General features: G+C 41.6%; 1 protein-coding gene and 1 long non-coding RNA gene across 8 annotated transcripts in view; one reads left to right on the top strand and one right to left on the bottom strand.

The window, feature by feature from the left end:
- The window catches only part of LOC105684940 (fasciclin-1), a 218304-nt gene that overhangs the window by 107341 nt on the left and 89984 nt on the right, over nt 1-20979 (top strand). The window lies entirely within an intron of this gene.
- LOC125499939 lies at nt 18500-20840 on the bottom strand. The gene is made up of 3 exons (XR_007277032.1): nt 20450-20840; nt 18914-19040; nt 18500-18828 (listed from the first exon to the last, which is right to left on the bottom strand). It is a non-coding gene; the product is annotated as an uncharacterized LOC125499939 (long non-coding RNA).

Here is a 20979-nt window from a genome sequence, read left to right as displayed (position 1 = left end):
CTTTCCAATTACCAACCCAAATGCTTCGCCTCTTCGGTCTTACGTATCGCACACCCACATCGGCGATTGGATAGCTCTCGGCTATAATATGAAGTGTAGCAAAGTGTTCAAGTTCGAAGCAGATCTCGTTCCTACCGAGATTCTGAGAATAATATAACGGAATAGTTCTTCCAACGTACACGGTTTATAGGTACGTTTGATCGCCCACTTTGCTAAAATAGCAGGATTCAGGAGGATTCTTATGGTAGGTTCATCGGTCGTCTATCGCGACCATCGAGAAACCGATCCAAAAGTATTTAAAGTACCATTAGTTAGCGGAAAAGTGTAAAAGTTGCTACATGCACGGGCACATCCTTTCGAACGGTGAAGAAAATCCAAATAACATAGAAATAGCGATCGACCACAAATCGGACTTGGTTTGGAAGTTTAATCATCGAATCATATGCTGGGGAAAGCCTCCATGTTATCGCAATAAAAGTCAAGCCTCCCGATCGTTCGACCCACACATGAGACGAACTAATGAAATTGCCGTTCAATTATTTGGGCGATACGCCCCCTACCGTCAACACGCAAGTTTCGATATCACTTCCAATTTCGTAGAGTTGTCATTTGCCAAAAAGTCACATTTCTCGTTACGTCACGTTGCCACGTTAACGAATAAAATCTCGAAGAGTCGCGTAATGTCATCGCGATAATTATTCCGCTTTTGATTCCAACACATCGAATACCACGTTCGTCGGTTATTCGTCATCCAATTTCTTTTTTTTTTCCTTTTCGAATCTTGAGTCTCTGGATTTTAATGAATTTTTCTTCATACGCGACGTATCAATTTCATTCGAAATAACGCGGTATGTGCGATAAAAGTTGTTATATATATACGTGCACCATAGCATGAAACCCATCCAATTATTTTCCACCGCGAGCGAGTGACTGATGGTTGCAGGGTAGCTCCGTATCTATATACGCGTATACATATACATAAAACATATGTAAGACGAGGGTATATCGTGCGTAGGTATATAAGTTTTATCGCTTCATTCGCGACGCGGTACACGCGCCTCACGCACAAGTCGTAGGGGATTACAAGAACGATAAAGACGGGGATTCCTCGTCGAGTGTAGAAAAAACCATTGAACGCGTTTTCCCCGAACGAAATATAACGGAACAGACGACTCTGTATGCGGTATACCGCGCCCCATCGGAGCCACCTATCGTCCGACTGGCGCAAGACTAAATTCTAATCCCAACCCGCAAGCGTAATTGGCCCGGCGTTCGGCGCTAATCAAATATTCATCGGCGTTACGTTTTCCTCGTAGAAAACTCCCCTCGTCCGCGCATCCTTGTCCTCGCGGTCGACGTCGTCTGCTCCTACGTTCTCTCTTCGTACGATCTGATATATATATACCTGTATACATACATATACGACTATCGCACAGAATTCGGCACTGATAGAGAAACTCACAATGGTAGCCCATGAACCCGCCAGGGAATAGGGAAGATCCCTAACCTAGATAAATCGAACCCCGATTAAATTCGTGACTCACTTCACCGGTACTGTCATGGGGAATCACTTTTTAACTACCGTTACCTAACCTAACCTAACCTAACCTAAAAAGGAGCCCGCAAGAAAAAGGATAACCGAAAAAATAAGATAAAACTGTTCCGCACTCCGCCTCAATCACCGCGCAATCTTTGACTATTTTTTTTTTGTTCTTCCTCATTTTTAGTTTTTTTTTTTTTTTTTTTTGTTTTTTCACCGGATTATTCCGGCACTCGCCGTGACATTGAATTTAGTTTCTTCGTCGTTTCCGCACAATAAACATGCACGAACAATTTCCATAACTTGGACAACGTCTGTGCGATGGCTATCGAGTAACGTGATATGCTTGTGAATCTGTATAGCAGCCGATGATAGTTTTCTTGTGAAAACGAGAGGGCTTGTGGTACCGCAAGTTGTACCCGTCTACGGATCTGTTACCAAGTTTCTGTTTTCATGGGATTTCCGTTGGTGTGACTCCCATCGTTTTGCCGGTGGATGTTGGTATTTCTGAACGGTGTTGGCGAAGGATTATACGTAATACGTTTACAAAAAAAAAGTAGAAAAATATTGCGGCGTAGAGGAAGTAAACGAGTTTAGTTCCGGCTGTCGTATGTAAATGCGGTTGCATTATTTCTCATAACTTGAAATTAACGAGTACTAAAACTGTGCGGTATATAATGCATTCGATTTAATTTAAACTGCTGTAATGGTCCGCGTCGCAATTTCAGCGTTATTACCGACGACCGTGGGCCACAAAGTTATACGCTCGATGGAGATTAAAATTAAAATATCCGTACTTATAGGCGTTCTTAGAACCATCTATACATATAATATTGTTTGCGATTTGTCTTTTCCGGATAAGAAATTGCTCCCGCCATCGCGGTCTAATTAGGACATGGCAATTACCGTTCCCGCAAGATTTACTATACACCACCGCTGATAGATGGGATTTATGGGATCTCCTCCTGATATTATTACAAAGTCGTCTTTTCGTATTAAAAAATATTCGTAGAGATTCTCCCGCGTTCGCCGAAATTTTTCTCGCCTCTTAAATTTCCTTCCACTTAATCACTTTTTTCGATACGGGTAGGTTGTCGCGGTTACGTTTACATTAACCGATCGCTCGGTATAATCTGAGCGATCGTCGGTAAAATTGGAAATTAAGGTATTTCAGGCATGTGAAGGTGAATTGGTTTGTTATGCTGTAGACACACGGCTTTAGCTATATGTATATGTATACAGGGATAGGTGAAATTAACAATTTGGCCGATTAACAGTTCATTTGAAACCGCCAACGTCCGCGGCTCCGCGTCCACTTCCGTCGACGACCGCGCGTCGCCCGTTTGCGATTGAGCGTTACATCGATCGAAATCGAAAATACCCCGTGCACCTGATGTAATGTTCGTTATATGTACGTACCGTATATAGGCTCGGTCGGTACACATTCGGTAAACAACGGTATACGCACAGTGTTACGCGAATTTATTAACTACTCAATGTTAAATATTACACGCTTCCACGGGGAGGGTGCATATACGGTAACACACCTGATATTTTGCCGCAAAGTTTGTTTAGCGGGAGCAAACGCCCCCACAGGCAGCGCTCATGTGAAGCGAATGACAATATTGCTTCACACCTGTAATTATATTTTGAAGGTGCGACGCAATTTTACGTCGACTGCGGTAGCCCGATTCATAATGCACCTTCCCCCAACGCCGCTGCACTGCGGGACAAAAGTATAGACCGTCGATGCGCGCAACTTTTTTACTCGCGATACACGATACGAAATACGCTCCTGTATGGGGAGAGCTGGCTCAAGGGATGTTTTTTGGGACTAAGATTGCATTTGGGTAAATAACGCTAGGTAATTGTTATTTGAAGATATCCAAATGAACTGGATTACGCGATGGTCATGACGAAAGACGAGTGGAAAATAGCGCCGGGTATCGGCGTAGTGAAAAATTCGATTTACGGTGCGATGAAAATTTCACTCGGGTGAATTGGATTTTAGTTTTACTTGTGCACTAGATTACGATAACTCGATGGTAGCTTTTCGAAATTTCGACTTTCAGCGTTGATAAGTTGTTTCTAAGACCCCTCAAGGCGTCGAAAAAGTTTAATTAAGATGAAAAAGTGAAATGGAAAAAATGGCCCGTCGTTTGTCGTCGAATGCCTCATGGGCATTACGTTTCGCAGATGCGCGTATATAACGGGTCTATTTCATCTTCTGTTACTCGGGAATTTTTCGATAACCGTTTTCCGCTCGTTGCCCTATTAAAATTATTATTTCGACCTCTGTACACATTTTGGGCCTCACGATAGGACATAATTTCGGACATAATTCAGCGCTACGAGAGGAGTAAGAAAAAATCTCAGAATGTTCCTTCTTTTGTTTCGCTGTCATTACCGAGGGAACAATGGAAACGTTTTAGTTTTTAATTTTCCCTTTTTCCCTTTTTTCGAAACTGCAATTGCGTGTGCATAGATATACACGAACTAATTCAGGAACAAAAATTGTTCGAGAATACGAAAGCTGTGTATGTATATGATAAAAAAGTTACTTCACCGCGTAGATACCTCCACTATATATTTTCGCTATTTCGCGCGATGAAATATCAACATTATACGTACATACCTACTTTTCATAGCAAAGAGCGCGCGAACATCGTTGAATAAGCTCTCAGCAGAAAATTAAAAACTAAAAGAAAACTAAGAAATAAAAAAGGAGAAAAAAAAAAAAAAAAAAAAAAACGGAGGAAAATAATCGTTACCTCGCGCGTCTCCCCGGCTCTTATCGTGCTCTTCTTTTCAGCTAATCCCTTCAAAGTAACCTGCAATCTTGGTCATTAGATGTACGTACTTTTCCTTTATGAAGTTACTCTCCGTATATATGAAATGAAAATTTTAGTTCCAACGCGAAAAGCAGACTCGTTGAAAGAGCAGATTAGTTTCTGAACTGGAAATTCGCCCGTGCAGTAGTAGTTCTACCATAATATCCAGGTTACGGAATTTTTTCATCGCCGCCTTCCCACGCGAGACATACGTTTTAATTTCATCCGTTACGCTCGGTACAGCCGATCGGAAGTGAACTAATTTTCGATAGCATGTGCATTAAACTTCTCTTCTCGCCGATTTAATTCCGACTTGAAAATTCCTAGATCCATCCGATCGCCGATTCGGTTACACGAGCGCGACAAAAAAGGGGAAAGGAAAAAAAAAAAAAACAAACGCGCCCCTGCGCCGACGAAACCGCATTTCCAGTAGTGACGCCGCGACCTGCAGGCGATGGTGAAATCCTCCCGTAATTTTGTTATACACCTCGGAACTCTGATAATCCTTTTTCACCTGAAAAGTACAGCAGCGTAGCAGAGGAGACGGTGAACGGTAGAGGGTATAAAACGTAACCGGAAAAATGCAGGATTTTCGGAGCGTGTGATAGTGAAGTTTTTCATGTTATTTCACGGGGTTAATACCTGCAACAGCGAAGCGAGTATATATCGCGGCGATTCATTAAGGCTTATCCCATAAGCCGCGTCCGTACCTGCTTTATTCCAGAGTAACCTGCAATGCTATTTGCCCGGAATATATCCCATTTTATCGTAACGCCGCGGGGATACGACGACGACGAGGCGGAGAACGACGCCGGACGTTTCGAAAGCGAGTATATAATCGTTGTCGAATACCGTCGGGGACGAAGGAGTGAAAAGAAAAAACGAAAAAAAAACGAAAAAAAAAAAAACAGCAGACCGTCAAAGGATCGCTATTTTCATTCGCTCACGCTCAAAGGGTGCAACAACTCACCGGCAATTTACCCGCTTCGCGTGTTCGTAATTGTACTTTTTTCTTACCCTCATTTCGCTGATCGATCACCGCGCCTTTATTATTGCAGATAAATCTCGAGGAATTTTCAGGTAATCACGACCGCCGACATGTACAGGTGTGCAACTTGCCTTGACCATTCAGATTCCGAAAACTTTGAAGTACTGAGGGAGGTAACGGTCGTTCGGGGAAACCGATAATCGACTGGCGGGATATACACGCTCTCCTCTCCGTACATCGCGTTCGCATAACATCCTTTTTTCACGAGGTTTGTACGAATACTTCGCAGCTGTATTCATGCTTATACCCCGTGGAATTCCGCTCCACGTGTAAAAACGAAAAAAAGAAAAAAACAAATCCATCCGTTTCAAACTACCAGGAAAAAAAAAACCAACAATACGCAGAGAAAAAAGTATCGAAATCAAACGCTATTCTCCAGAAAATCCGTAAATGCAGCCCGAATAAAGGAGAATAGAAAAAGTTTGAAATTATCGTAGATGGAGGCCAGCCTCGTTGCGAAGAGTCTGGCTGTCGTCCCGTCATATTTAACGCGTGTACTCGGCACGGACCCGACGGAGTCTAGTGGATGTTGGTCTCTGACGGAGAGAACATGTCGAAGTAAAGTGAAATATTGGAAAATCCTCAAAGCGTAAAAACTATTCTCTCGGGCTACGGTGTATGTACAAGTCCTGCTCCGACGCACGGGAGAATTCAATCATTTATACTCCGTACTTACTTACATCCGTTTCTTTTTTGAAGAGAAGGGAAAAATGTCGAACAAATTTATACGTCGTTACTTCGCCGTCGTACGAAACGGCGCGAACGTGGTCCATGTACAAAGTATCTCGGTTCTTGCGTTACGTGCGGTACAAAACTCGGCGTAAAATATGTACGTAAGTTTGCTGCACCATGTATTATTAATGCACCGTATCAACTAGCGAGAATTTCCCGTACAGTCGTATAGGTACGGTACAGATTCACGGTAAATTTTATCACCGTGTATATCAATTTGGTTTCTTGCTAAAAGCCACGCCGTGGGATTAGTACACGCTGGTGAAATATATAGATAGGTAGGTGTATTTATTTATTTGTCATGTATTTATGTAGTTGCACGTGCGTGATATGCGGATTTACGCCGGATAAAGACGTGCTAGGAATAGTAAGTGGAACGTTACGTGGATTTGGGGATTTTCCGGTGTTACACATGGGATCCATGCATCGGGGATATTTTGGGTATTAAGGGGTGCAGGTTCGTCAATGTCTGCCCGTTCGTTACGAGGTTGTTGTTATTCCGGTGGTAAAATCGATTTATTCGCGGCGTCCCATGACCTATGGGTAAATTGCAAGGTTCGCCTTCACTGCGACGGAAAGTTAGGCGTTATAAATTATCGAAAGAATTTTCGCTCGCTCAGGATTTCGAGAATATGGCGAAGGGAGTAGGTACAATTTGTAATTGAAATTTTTCTCTATACCTGAATCATAATTTCGCATTTTAAATTGCTGCAGCGGTGTTTGCTTCAATTATGGATATTAACCGCCTGAATTCGCGTAGATTTTATCCTGCATAACTGCTGCTGGGGGTGATGGGAGGGACGGGGGGGACGGGGGGCGGAGGTTGCAGTTCCGCAGTTTTGCAAATTTAATTTCCGCTCAAATTGAAATTCCTAATGTCTATTGAATAACGTTTAGGCGCTGATGAGGCGAGAAAAATTGCTTTTAATTAAAACTAACACGAACAAGTTCGCAATCCCCGCAATCCCTTCGATACATATATATCTATGTTCATATTATTCATATCAATTGCGCATTTGAACTCGCATTTGAATCACTGGGCACATTATAATAATTAAAAATCTGTTTGGAATCATTGCCACTCGTTTAGAATTACTAAAAGTTCATTTTAATTAAACATCCGGCGCTGTTACACGCGTGTAGATCGTATAACATCCAATTCAATAATGATTATCAATCGTAATTTGAGGGTATGATAATAATAATAACAACTCAATGTCAGTACCGATAATTCGTTTCTCTTTCGGAATTCGAAAAGCTGCATCCGCTTGTTTGAATATATAGAACCTCGATGAAAAAATATGAAGCCTGACGCACCTGATGAGAATGTCCATCGAATGGACGAATATTTCAGAATCGTCGTTGATCACGAAACTATGTTATATCTTCGTGGCCTTTTTCTTAGGGAAATATTTGAAAATCTATCTTTTTGCGAGATGTAAGGTGTGGTAATTAGCATATTACATCAACCGGGGAAAGCCTCGATGTAATTACGCGTAGTTTGATCACCGGCTTGCAATTCGGAAGTAATAAACTTTGAAATCATTGACGTTTTATCCGGCAGCGCCGTCGGTTGAAGTGCTTTGACCGCTTTCGCTCCGTGCTGCCGCTGCAAACTTCACTTTTCAAACTATTTCACTATCAACGACTTCGATAAGTTTCGTTAAGCGAGTTCTTACCATAGCCAATGAACAAAATCGAACGGTAATATATCTCACGTAACGACTCCCGTAATTCTCTTGTCGGGACTCTCTCACTCGCTTGAAATAGGTCAAGTTTATTACAGAGTTAAGTGGATATCTCCCTGGTTCTTAGAAATAACCGGAACCGATCGACTAAAAGTAAAGCAAAGGCGATGACAAATACCGATATACATACGCGGGCGATAACAAAATGGTTCTGTGCGCTCGGTATCGGATAGCTGCTTACCTACTTTGTATTTCTGAATAACACATCGCACTCGTCACGTGCTTTGACAATATCATCTCTCATCTGACTATGAAACGCCCCGAAACTATAAGCCCCGTTGACGCACAATGGCGGCTTTGTTGTATACGCAGCGGGCCCCCAGAGGGGCAAATTATGCGACACAACTGTTCTTTCTGTTTCAAAGGGTTCCCAATGTTGGTTGATTTTCGCTAACCACCCCAACCACTCGCGCCATTCCGTGTCTTTGTGAGTAACTCACCTGCTTCTTTCTCCATCTCTCCTCCTCTCTTTCCAATTGTTCAGCTTTCCGATACGGGCATATCCAGGGTACACAAAATTAGAATCCGAAATCGCAATCAGCCCGTTGCGCGAGATACCAAAATAGCGCCATTTACATCCGCAACACGCGTCTCGGTGATGGAGCTAAAACAATCGGTCCGCGATCGATACCAGGAAGAGTAGGTCACGTTTCGAACGATCTCAATTCTTATCCAATTATGTGATTTTTCAATTCATTTTTCAAATTTTGCTCAGCTTGTTAGAAAAAATAGTATACATTGCACAAGCGCATAGGTGTCTCCTGCAATTGTAATGTACTATTCTTTTGTTCTTGTCCTTAAAGAAGGAAAAATGGAGATATTCCGTTGGCGCTTTGGTACGTACCAACGACGGACCCTCGGGCTGGACCAGACGTATTCGACGTGCTTACCGTGAGTATCAGCGAAATTGCACAATGGGTGGCTACTGATCTACCACGGGGGATTTTCCGGCCTCCGGCGATTCAAAATTAAACGACAAATGTCAAGCACAACCTCCCCTGGGCCACAACTTGCATCTATGCAAATGATCACCGTTTGCCGCAGATATACCCTATAGGTATATCCGTCTACTCGATGGAGTTTTCGACAACCGATTGCTAATTTCTTCGGTGACAGCGGAGCTAATGAAAGGAATTCCAAAACTTGCGTCAAATCTGTCGTTGGTCCGAATTCGTTATTCTCCGTTTTCGACCTACCACCAACTTCGCTATTCCGCGAATGTTTGGTTAGGTTAGGTGCCTTCGTGTCATCTGCATTCTTTTTGAGTTACAATCCACATCTGTTGTTTTTCATTTTCCGTTCCAACTTCCATGGAACGGAGAGGTACCTGACTCATATCTGGTACGGCGTGAGAATTGATCGAAACGGGATACGGGGCGAATACATAAATGCATGCGTAAACAGATCGACCGCAACCCGGGCCTTGGCCTTTAGGTATGCCTCCAAAGAGATGGCAACCCGTTAACGGTTGAGAGGATGGTCAACGCTTCGATCCTCGTTGTTCCGAGATTGGTGTGTGATGATGCGTCCTCTGGGCGTGCTTCGTCGTTCTCCAGAGTCTAGCTAAACCACCCCTACCCGCCACCCTCCCGGGTTGTTTTCACGTACGCACTAACGAATACATACGGTGCACGTGTACACGTATACGCACCTATATATGAATACACGCATGGTTTCGTTGTATACGAACGCACGTAACACGCGTAACACGTAGGGCATTTCGACCGTAGCCAACAAACCGAAGCCTTCGGCCTGTCAAAACTAGGGGTTAGGTTGGCCCGTGTCCACCTGGTTTTGCTAGGGGACATCCTCGGGGTGCTCGTTTGTGGTTATTTGTGACCTTACTTTCGCACCCAATAACAAGACTCCGGCAATCGTTTGTACCCAATAAGCAATCAGTGAGATCAAATACCCGAATTCATTTTTTTCATTATATTCCTTTCAGGTTTTTATCCGGATTTTTGGTGATCCAAAACCGAAAAAAGAACACAAATAGCAATCGGGCGGATCGAAATATCTGTTATTACCTGAATCCTTCTTGAATTTCGATTTATTCTGAAGGTCTTGCGGAGATGAAACACATTTTCTCATTATTTTTTTTTGTTATTTTTTTTACGGAGTTATTTTGCGATGGCATTTACTTGTACATACGTACGGGAGACGTATATGGGTATACCCAATCGAAAATTCAGTGTGAGAAATAATTCGTTATTATTGAGGTTACGTAAAGATATGAATTGTACCCGTAGTTAGAAATGACGTATCACCGTAAATACATATTTCACTGCGGTTTGGTGGAAATACTTGGCTGGAGAGATCAATTGAATAACCTCTATTGGTCCCTCTCGTCGAATTGAAACGGGAAAAATAACAAAATAAAAGTAACTACCAATAATTTCCACGTTTCATCGTTAAATGGAATGTAATTTCTATAAATGCACGTTATTATATTATTATAGAAACGAACTAGCGATCCGCGATTGATCGAGGAGAATCGGACCGGATCAGAGTCTCGAGTTTAACGAAGAACTTGTTGTTTTCTTTTTCAAGTAAATATGAATCAGCAAACCGCAAATTGTACCCTCGTTATACACGTAAGTTCCCTCTTCTCCGCGGTTACGTATACGCGTACAAGCTCTAGCAGGGCTCACGACTTTCATCACAGGGTTGAATATGCTGTGTGCTCTTCCGCTTAACTTTCAATCAGCTATGCTCACCCCTTACCCCTCGCAAATTTCATTTTCCACAGTGGAGACGGGTGATTGGTTTAAAACACGTATAGAAAATCAAGGATCAAAACCAAACCCTACTTATACTTCCCACCATCCACACGAAACCGCGGTAGCTGAAAGTAGAGTATGAAAAAATATGGTGCAATACCATATTCGTATAAGTTAATTTTGGTAATTGTTTGGAAGTGGGGTCCACCCTATTTTCCGTCATAAAAAATCAAAGAATTAACATTTTTTTAATCTTTTTTGTTTCAAATTGTTCATCTTCACGGCGGATTGATTGAAAAAATACTAGAATTTTGAAAAATAGATATATTTCAAATAGTCTTTGCAACTTTCAAACACTAAAAAATCATACTTTTGATATTTTTGACCGAAATTTTTATGTTCTTATTTTTTAGAAGTTTGAAAGTATTCTTTATTGCAAAGTACATGAAAAATAGAGTAATTTGAGAAAAAAAAAATTTAATTTTTCAAGTTTTCATCACCGAATATATGGCGAACCCCGCTTCCAAACAATTACCTTAATTTTTGTCATTATGTATACATATATTTTACTTCTTTTTCTTTTCTTTTGTTTTTGTTTTTGTTTTTTGTTTTTTTTTTTCGTTTTAATCTCGCGAATGCCTAATTTCGTTAAGTGAGGCCTGGGTTTTGTCTTGGAGTGTATGGTAACATTGTGGAATCCAGAGTTTTCAAATCGTCGCTATTGCAGCCACAGAATCAACGTCGCTTTTCACTGTCGGCTTGCAGTATACGTATACTCGACGTCAAATGGATAACGTGCATTTGCAGTCACCTAATCAATTTCTATTTACATCCACTTGTCAAACTCAAGTACTCCCACTGAATCATCCATACGTGCGGAATAATATCGGAGTCCGTTTAAAAACAATATTGATATGGAACACGGCGGTGGAAAATTATTCCTCGCTGTTTGTCGTGTGTAATACATTGAGGTTTGCCTTATATTTACCCGTGTGGATAAAACGATTAATCTTCTTGTTAGCAAGCCACAAATCACTATAACTCCAACCCGCCGAGTGTCGTTTGCTACGGATCTAAATTTTGATTTTATTTTATCTTATTTATTTAGTCTTTCCGTTTCGGAGTAACGGAAACATCGGATTCATCTCCATCAAGTTTTTTCAATCATGTGTACAATGTCTTGGATTGAAAACCTCAACTTCGGATGAAAGATAAATATTTTCACAGCTCGAATTCGGAGAGACTTTCAACGGAGAGATGCAATTACGTATAGAAATATGTTTTAAACGTAATTACTATTTGTTCGAAACTGCGGGGAATCGTGATCGAATTCATTGGATCTGACGTATGCAGGTGTAGCGACGGAATATATTATATAACCTGCAGGTTCTGCAGCACGCGCCTTGCGGGCGCTTGTTACCGGAAACTTGAAATTTGTAACCCTAATCGGAGCACCGGTTGAACACTGGTGATTAACGGTATCTTCGAAATTGGAAAGTCAGTGGCCGGATCGATCAGGAATCTGGCATAATTCAACCGATCGATGTAAAGTGGCCAATCGCGTCACCTTGAACGATGAAAAAAATTTGCAAAACGAATTAGATTGAAAAGAGACGAAGTCAATTCTCGAGACGTGTGGAGAGCACAGTATTTTCCGCGAAGGAGTGACGTGCAATTAGTTGGAAAATTGAAATCGTTTTTTCATCGCAGATTAATATAATGATTGAAAAACCCAACATACTTGCACGAGTGTACGGAAAACTTCCAAGTCTGCAAAAAGCTCGATGTTCTATTACTGTGAGTCAAGGAGTCGAACTGCGGTGTAATTTTATCTACAAAGCCACTAATCCGTGATACTACGTTACTCCGAATAATTGGATCGGAGTTTATTTACATACAGATCGGAACCGTCGTGGATGGCTGATGAATGTTACGAAATTTCAAACTTCCACGCCGGTTTTTCCAACGAAGAACTTTTGCATCTTCTTCGTTTTACCCAACCCACGAGAATCATGTTAAATCGTGTTGAAATGGTTGGGAAAGAATTGAACATTATTCCACACATCGAAAAACATTGAAGAAATGCTATTCTGATATCCGATCCGAACTTAAAAAAATTATCGAAATTTATCATTAGGGTGTAACAAGTCACACGGTGATATATGTATGTGATTCGAAGCGTTCTCGTCCGATTTCCGCGAGTTGGGTAAAAAGAAAATATACGATCCGAACTTTTATGGATTAACGATGTATCATTAGGACGATCGATCCCGCAGACATCGTGTCATGCACCATCCCGAACCATCGTAAACACAAACGTTTCTAACAATTTTCATTCCAATCGCTCATATTTTCCCACAACTCTATAGGTGAAATTTATCCAACCTAACCCAACCGATAGATCCCGGAGAGATTCTTTTTCTCTTCTCTCTTCGTCTACATCAATTTTCCATGTTATTTTACTTTGTAGTTGCAGTGTACGGTTATATCGTCTTTGGGGAAATGCGTCGGTTATGTTCGTTGGGTTAGGTAAATCGAGTCGAGTTCCTTGGGGGAGGGGCGGGATAAGATCGGCATATCTTTGGGCTCTGTCAACTTTGGACCAATTAAAACTTCTCCGATTCGTCGGTATAACACTGAAAAGTGGCTGAAGACAATCGGTAAAAGAAAGAAAAAAAAATATTATAATGGACGACCCGCTTCGAAGAACTCTTGCCTGTTTTGGTTAAGGATTAGAAAAAAAAAAAAAAAAAAACAGAAGAAAACGCACGTGTATACCTCATACTTGGTTATTGCGATAATGAAACTGCTTGCGAATGTTTCACACTACTTTAGAGTTGAATAAACTTCGACGATGCGGAACTTTGTAATTAGTTAGTCAAGAAGTTAGCTATTCCACCTCGTATTCCACTATATACACGCGACATGTATAATATTTTTTTCAAATTGTTATTACATACAAATATATAATATGTAGAAATGCACAATGTAATATTCAGTCGTGAAAATTGTACTTACCGACAAACTTTTCAGCGAAACGTATATCTGTACGTAATTTGAAAGCATCTAGCAATCTAGATTGCTCCGGTCAAAATCTCAGCTTTTACGAACGTTGACCGAAGATACGCGTATGTCCTGGAATTCGGAAGAGTTTAATTCAGATAAGTAACAGCCACCGACATCCGCTGCACCCACGGCGGATGCGACGCACGGCTATAAGCGTATAAAGAGGATAAGCAACCGACCTCGTTTTCAATATCGACTTGTCATCGGGGTTGGCGACACCCCAGACAACTCGGCTAACTCATGTTCCCTAGCGAATGGCAACTAGGCTACACCGCATCGCATGCACCACGTAATCGCATTTCTACCGACGTGCAGGCGAAGGGAAGTGGAGCCGGCGGCATCTTCCTTTATATTTTAACGCTCGCAACTCGTACCACCGAGTCTACTACGCTGTAGACGCATACGTAATTAGTTTCTTCTATTTCTTTCTTTTTTTTTTCTATCGCAAAATTGTCAACGCAACTTGTTGTCACCAGTTTTTTCACTAACTTGATACGTGCTTCAAAAACAAAAGCTAAATTTCACGACGTTCTGCCTATTTCGTCAAAGAAAGCTAAAAAAATGATCTTCGCTGCGGACTCGCTGAAAAAAGTATAACCTATACGAGCTGGGAAAACATGATTAATATCCGCCGCTTTAACCGAATAAAGCGGTCCAATCGAGAAAGAATAAAATGTCCCGTAGACAGCAAACTTCCACTCTCTACGCGCTAAAGTGGTTCAACATTCAACATTCAACATTTTGAGTACAGGCACCGCCGCGACGCCCTTCCTCCGCAGCAATTCTTCACTCCGGTATCATCGTCGCATGTTCTTGTTAACGGAGATAGCATTCATTTGGTTAATTGCACGCAATGTAATAATACGTACGGTACAATGGGTACGTGTACAGCTGATGCATATCGACGCAATATTACGACCTCTTGGCCTTTCAGTCTAGATTACATCGTCGTCTCGTTGCCATACCGATCGAGGTGGGTCTACCTACCCAGGCACTTGGTGATATAAGCTTGGAACTATCGCGTACCGTTTCACGGAGAGCGTCGCCTCGCGCAATTATAATTTGTGTAGCAATGCTACCGAAGTGGATTCGCTACGACTGTCGTTCAGCTCGAAAGGGATCCATCCCACCGGCTTAACTACTTCGAGGAGTAGCTAATGCCATCCAGTTATTTCTAGACCTACGCCGTTCGAACGCAAGGGAGGGAAATAGAAAGACCTTCTCTCACGGATCTTCGCTACAGACGACACGCGTTCAACCAAAATCCATGCTGACGCCGTCCATCTTTTTTTTTTTCGCCGCTTATTGGAATGTATCGTCGACGTGTTTTATTCTTTCCCGTCCGTCGACCTCAATGAAATTGTTTCGCCCTGTTTATAATATCGAAATGGAATGTCGTACTGTAGCAAGTTCAAGGTCGCGGTGCGTTTTTTTTTTTTTTTTTGTTTGGTTCACTTATTCCTTTTGCTATCGTGTGCTATAAATTCTCTTTCAAACGCCATTGAAATTAGCACGGTCCTTTTTCTTTCGCTCTTCCTGAACTGACGCCACATGGCTGTAATTGTGATTCAAAAATCATCTGACTAAAAATTTCAGTTAATCATCGGCAACTATTTTTCTACGACATCGTCTTCTTTCTTTTAGTTTTGATAGTTTTTCGCATTCATTATTCCGGATGGATTGTACAGCACCGGTATTTCGATCGATTCGTCATCATGTCGTCATCTTTATATCGCGCATTTTAGTTTCGCGGAAACGCGTGTCGTAGAAATTTCTATATCTGACTCATGCTCTACAAACCAACAATAACCATCCATCTTTTCTTCTTCCGGTTTGTCAGGCACTCACAAGGGCGAACATAGTAGGGGCTGTAGTATTGCCTAGGAACATCCCGCCAGCTATCTTGATTTATAGCAGTAAATGCATCGCAGGGAAACTTGAGGGATCTTCTAAAGGGATTGTTTCGGGCGAGTCGAGTACATCTGTTATTATACCCTCAGGATTCTAATTCCGAATATAGGTATATATTTATATCACTCGATATACGAGTACGCGGCTTACACGTCCGAATGATGATAATAATCGGTCAATTTTGAAAAGCTCGCGGTCTCAGTGTATCGAACTCGGCACGTTATACATATAGTCCTGTAAAATGGAAAAGTAAAAAAAAAAAATTAAATTAAAAAACCGCACTCCTCGGCTACGAAATTATTCAGAATTAATATTAACGGAGGTGCATATCGATTAGCTGAACTGGGATAACAATTCTCGTAAGATACGTAATCACATGCAGCGGAAGCTGTTTCGCTTGAACGAAAGCCGATTGATTCTACGCGGGGAGCGGGGATCGTTTAGAGATAATTACGAAATTGGAATTACCGCGAATATGTTGATCGATGAATAACGCAATGCATAATTACGTACACGGTGAAGGATATTCACCTCGATATTCACGGCGCGGCATTCTCGTTAATAATTTTCATTAGCACGTCTGCCCGCCGAGAGGAGGGATATTACCAACTTGGACCACCAGTCGAGGAGTGTTGTTTTAATTAATCCAGTCGTTGCCGCCGAGCTCTTTACCCGATACCAACGTATATTTCGTTTCAGATGTTGCCTATTGCGCGCACATCGCGTTTTATTTTCCACACGAGTTTCAATATCTCTTTTTCGCCGATGCGGATCGTGAAAAATGAAGTTCCCATACGGATCATGGGCGGAATGAAAAAACCATTGAAACAAGAACGAAAATATGCAGCCGCGATTCTCTTTTTCATCCCCGCACCGAATTTTACAGTTGCATAAAATTTCATTTGATTTTACAACTCCTCGTACGCTCGAGATCACCGAACTCACGTTCCGGATTTATTTGTAGCTATATCTGTACTCGGAACTATGTTACCCCGAAGATTAATCTAATGGCTATTACGACCGAGACCTTCCACGCCTTTTCTATTTTTTTCCTTTCTATTTCTTCCACACTTACAGCTTGGAGGATCGTTTTCTTATCGCTGTATTCACAGCCGACGCCCCTTTTTCAATATACTTAATAGCCACTCCTTCCAGTCGGCGAAACTGAAGAGCCCTTGCACACGGTTCGCAGTCCGATATTTTCGCTCCTATGGTTACGTACGACTTCGAGTTCCGTGAAACGGAGGGGGGAAAAGTAACGCAACTGTTCGCAAGAAACGAGAATTTCAAATCCAGAGCTGAAAATAATTGAAACATCTAATTTATCATCATCCGTAACTCATTAGATACGAACTATAGTATACGCCGTACAATTTGGGCGTTGTTAGTTCGTTGCCAGGAAGCCTGATAAGTTAGCCTATATGAGTCCGTTCGAAAAACGGAATATCCGCGAGCTCGCGACGACGGTTGCACTACTTTATTCATCTGTCTTTCTCCCCATTCTTTCGTTTTTATATACTTCTGGCTGTAGAGAACTTACAGCCCTGTATAAGGAGAGAAACAAAAAAAAAAAAAAAAAAAAAAAAAAAAAAAAAAAACATGAAAAGAAAACAAAAACAACATCCCGGGGATTCGAAGCGGCTAATGGCTCACCCAGCTAATGGAGCCCTTTGCACGAGGTTTGAGAGAGAGCCAGAAGAAGAGAGGAAAAAAATCAACCGAAGAAAAGAAAGAAATAAATAAAGAATGGAGAAATAAGTAAATAAAAAAATGAGAAAAAAATAGAGAAATTAATGAAAGAAGATGGGAACGTTGCGAGTAGAAATGCGAAAAAAATTGCGAAATAAACAATTACGGGAACAGGGGTGAAGAGAGAGAGAGAGAGAGAAATAGGGGAACCAACTTTCAAAGAGTCAGAAGGAATCGGTACACTGAGAGACTTTTTGTCCTAATAAATGGTACAGTAGCGTTCGATAGAATGGCGGAGAAAAAGCAATTATTCGTAGCGGCGTACCAAAGTTTGATATCGCCTTATTAGTATTTAACAGAATAATACCTAAAGTTAGTACTGTGAATATGAAATATTCAGATACTCTACATGAAATACAGAAATGCAGATATTGTGTGATGAAAAATTTACCGTACGAAAAAATGATATTCTCATTAGTAAACTGTCTATGAAATCATGTCAATAATGAGCACGGTGAATGGCAGACTGAAAAAAATATTCGCAAAATCAACATGGTCGATATTAACGAGCCGCTCAACGAAGCAGAGTAGAAATTGAAACAAGAAATTCTCGATTTTTTGTACGGTGGATATCAAATATCTTGCATTGCCACCCAAAGTGATTTCGATCGTGGACGAAAACGCACGGAGTGGTACCGTTCACAATTAGCTCCGTTTCGGCAAGAGCTGAATAAAATATCGGGCCGATTCGATATATTGCAGATCTGGGTAGCGAAGGACCACTAGGAGTTTCAAGAGTTGTAAAAAGTGAAGGACCTAATCAAAAAAATAAATAAATATATAAAGTCACGTTTACGTAAACTTATCTGTAAAATTTTTTGTATTTATTTCAAAGTAGATAAGATTTAGTTATAGACATTTCTTGATATTCTTTTTTTCCTACATTTTATCGTTAAAAAACCATACAGAATGATATAAGAATTTCTGTTTTCTTTCTTTATAGAAAAAATTTTTATGTGTAGTTATTTTTATAATTAAAAATTTAATGTTTTTTCAATGTATTTTGAATGGGAAAAGGAACTCCCTATGCGCCAGCGCAATTTTTGAGATATCGAGGGGCGATTTCTGGAGAATTTTTTTTTTACGGTAAAGAAACTTTTAAGATACATTCATTCAAAACCAAAAAAAAAAAAAAATTTCTTTTTCACACGGTTTAAACCATATTAATTACAGTTTGTGTTCGTAAAGTTTCTCTTAGCCTTCACGCCTCGTATCTTCAAAAACAATGATGATATTTTCAAAAACGTACCGAAAACTGATCCATGATATAAGAAAATTCTCAATATTTCACAATTGAATTTTTTCATTGTGAATCGCTGATCAAGTTCTACAAATTTTCACGGTAGTAATGAAAATCATCGGATCCGTAAAGCGGGTAGTTTCCTCGAGCCCCCGTACGGCCAGCGCTACGCCTCATACGATGAACCCCGCTGACCTTCCACTAGGTAGCATCTCGAACGTGCCGAGATTGAAGCGAGAGGATCTAACGCGGCCTGCAACGGCATGAAATCAGCTAATCTGCCACAAAGGGCTGCAGACGAGGCAGGCTTGGTAACGGTATCGTATACCTATGGAAATCGTGCCGAAACCAAGGCGTGGCGTCGTCACCGAAGCAGAGGAGTGTTTGTCGTTGTCGTATAGGCGTAACCAGACTCGGGTTTGTGGTGGACTCGAAATCCTCCCTTTGGAGCTGCTCTGCGGATAGAGGGTCTCAAAATTCATTGGCTCGGTCGTGCTTTGAATCGGTAAATATTATGGTTGCGGGACGAAACTGCGAGGATATATTCCGCGGCCTTGCAACCTCCGTGATAATAATAATCATAATATACACACACCCATGGAAAGAGGAAAAAGAAATGAGAACTCGAAAAATAGGGACAAAAAAATCGGGGGGAGGTACGTAGAACCCTTCCTCCGCGTCACCGAATTTCGACTTCCATGCACACGACGGCGACGTAACGGTGGCGATAAAAAGAAATTCATATAACCCCGCGCGAACGATCGTACATATCCCATACACACGCGGGGTTAAGAAGACGAACAAAAGCGGCCCTTGCGCCGCCGCGAAACAAAAAGAAAAAAAAAAATATATATATATATATATAAAAAATGAATATGAATACGAATAAATAAAAAAGCGACGTGGCGGGGGAGCTCTTTTCTGCACGGAGAAAATGAGAATTTATGCCGAGGACACGCGAGGGTCGCGGCTACGCGATACGCGGTTGTCTCCTCTCCCGTCTATATAGATAGGTTAGTTCCTTTGCTCCGGGATTTTGGAAGGGGATAAAAGCAGGGGGTGTGGAGCAAGGAGTCCGTGCAACGGATGTTCGGATGGATATGAAAGCTGGGGGACAAAGCGGATGTGACGCAGTTTCGGTGCTATATACGTAGCTCTCGCATTCCTGCAGACGGCGTACGGGCGCAACGAAAAAGCATATAAGAATGTCGGAATGAGCGAGCTCCGCTATATAACTTAACTTATGCTCGGGAAATCCGACGGGAAAGATAACGGGAGACCGATCCGCATCGGTCTTCTTTCTTTGCCCGAGTTTTTTTTGCCAGCTGTCATTAAATATTTTCTTTTTTCTCTCTTTCGATTCCGCGACTTTTTTTTTTATTTCTTGTTTTTTTGTTACGACAATGTATAGGAACATATTTGACCGCGCGATGAGTATATAGGTATGATTGAAATATTCTACACAAGCAAATTATTATGCGCATGACGTATTCGAGGGGGGGGGGGGAACCGGAGTAGAATAGTCAGTTTCTCCGCAGCTGACTCCGCCGCCGTATTTATCTTTTCAACTCGGTACAGTCAAAGTTGGAGAGCAAAAAAAAAAAAAAAATAGAAAAAAATAGAAAAAATACCGGGTATTATTTTGCCGTCTCTTACAGCTGGAGTTCGATAACGGAATACTTTGGCGCTGTGTAATTCCCTGTGCAGCATGAAGCCAATACCGAAGAAAAGTCGGTTGTAGGTACGTGCAGCACCGCAACGGCGCGAGTAACGTGGCGGAAAATGCCCCGCAGGTCAGAGAAAGACGATGCGCTCGCTCTATACGTTCCTACGGATATATATATCTGTACGTATAACTACGCACCTTATTCGCCGTTGAACGCTGCATTGTGTATAATAAATGCTCGATACGTCAATGGCGGGCAGAACAAGCTCCTATATTGAATACGTGAAACACATCTCGATACCTCGCGCACACCTGAACAACGAAAAACTTAACACGTATCGCCGCCGCCGCCGCCGCCGCCGCCGCCGCGCCGCAGACCTTTTCAACGAAGTAACAAAATACGTTTACGTGTACTGTAATCCACGTTTTCTCGTACAGGTATAACGGTAGCTGTGCGCTGTGTATACCCATAGAAAACGCCTTGCGCCACCCCCGCCCGCACGATCTAAAGAGCAGAAATCTGAGATATATTTTCTGTATACAGGATCTTGTATATTATGTATGTGTTACCGTACGATGTATCCTCCAACAATGACAATGAGATCTTGTATCCATCTCATATCTTCTTATCTTATATCCAACGCGCCTTCGACTTCCATCGGGTGATACCGATTGTGGATGCGATACGGTGCGATGTCTTATACCCAGATCGAGAATTGGGTGTATAT

This window comes from Athalia rosae, chromosome 2, assembly GCF_917208135.1.
Source record: "Athalia rosae chromosome 2, iyAthRosa1.1, whole genome shotgun sequence".
NCBI classification, from domain to species: Eukaryota; Metazoa; Arthropoda; class Insecta; order Hymenoptera; family Athaliidae; genus Athalia; species Athalia rosae.
This window is presented reverse-complemented; position numbering and strand designations above follow the sequence as displayed.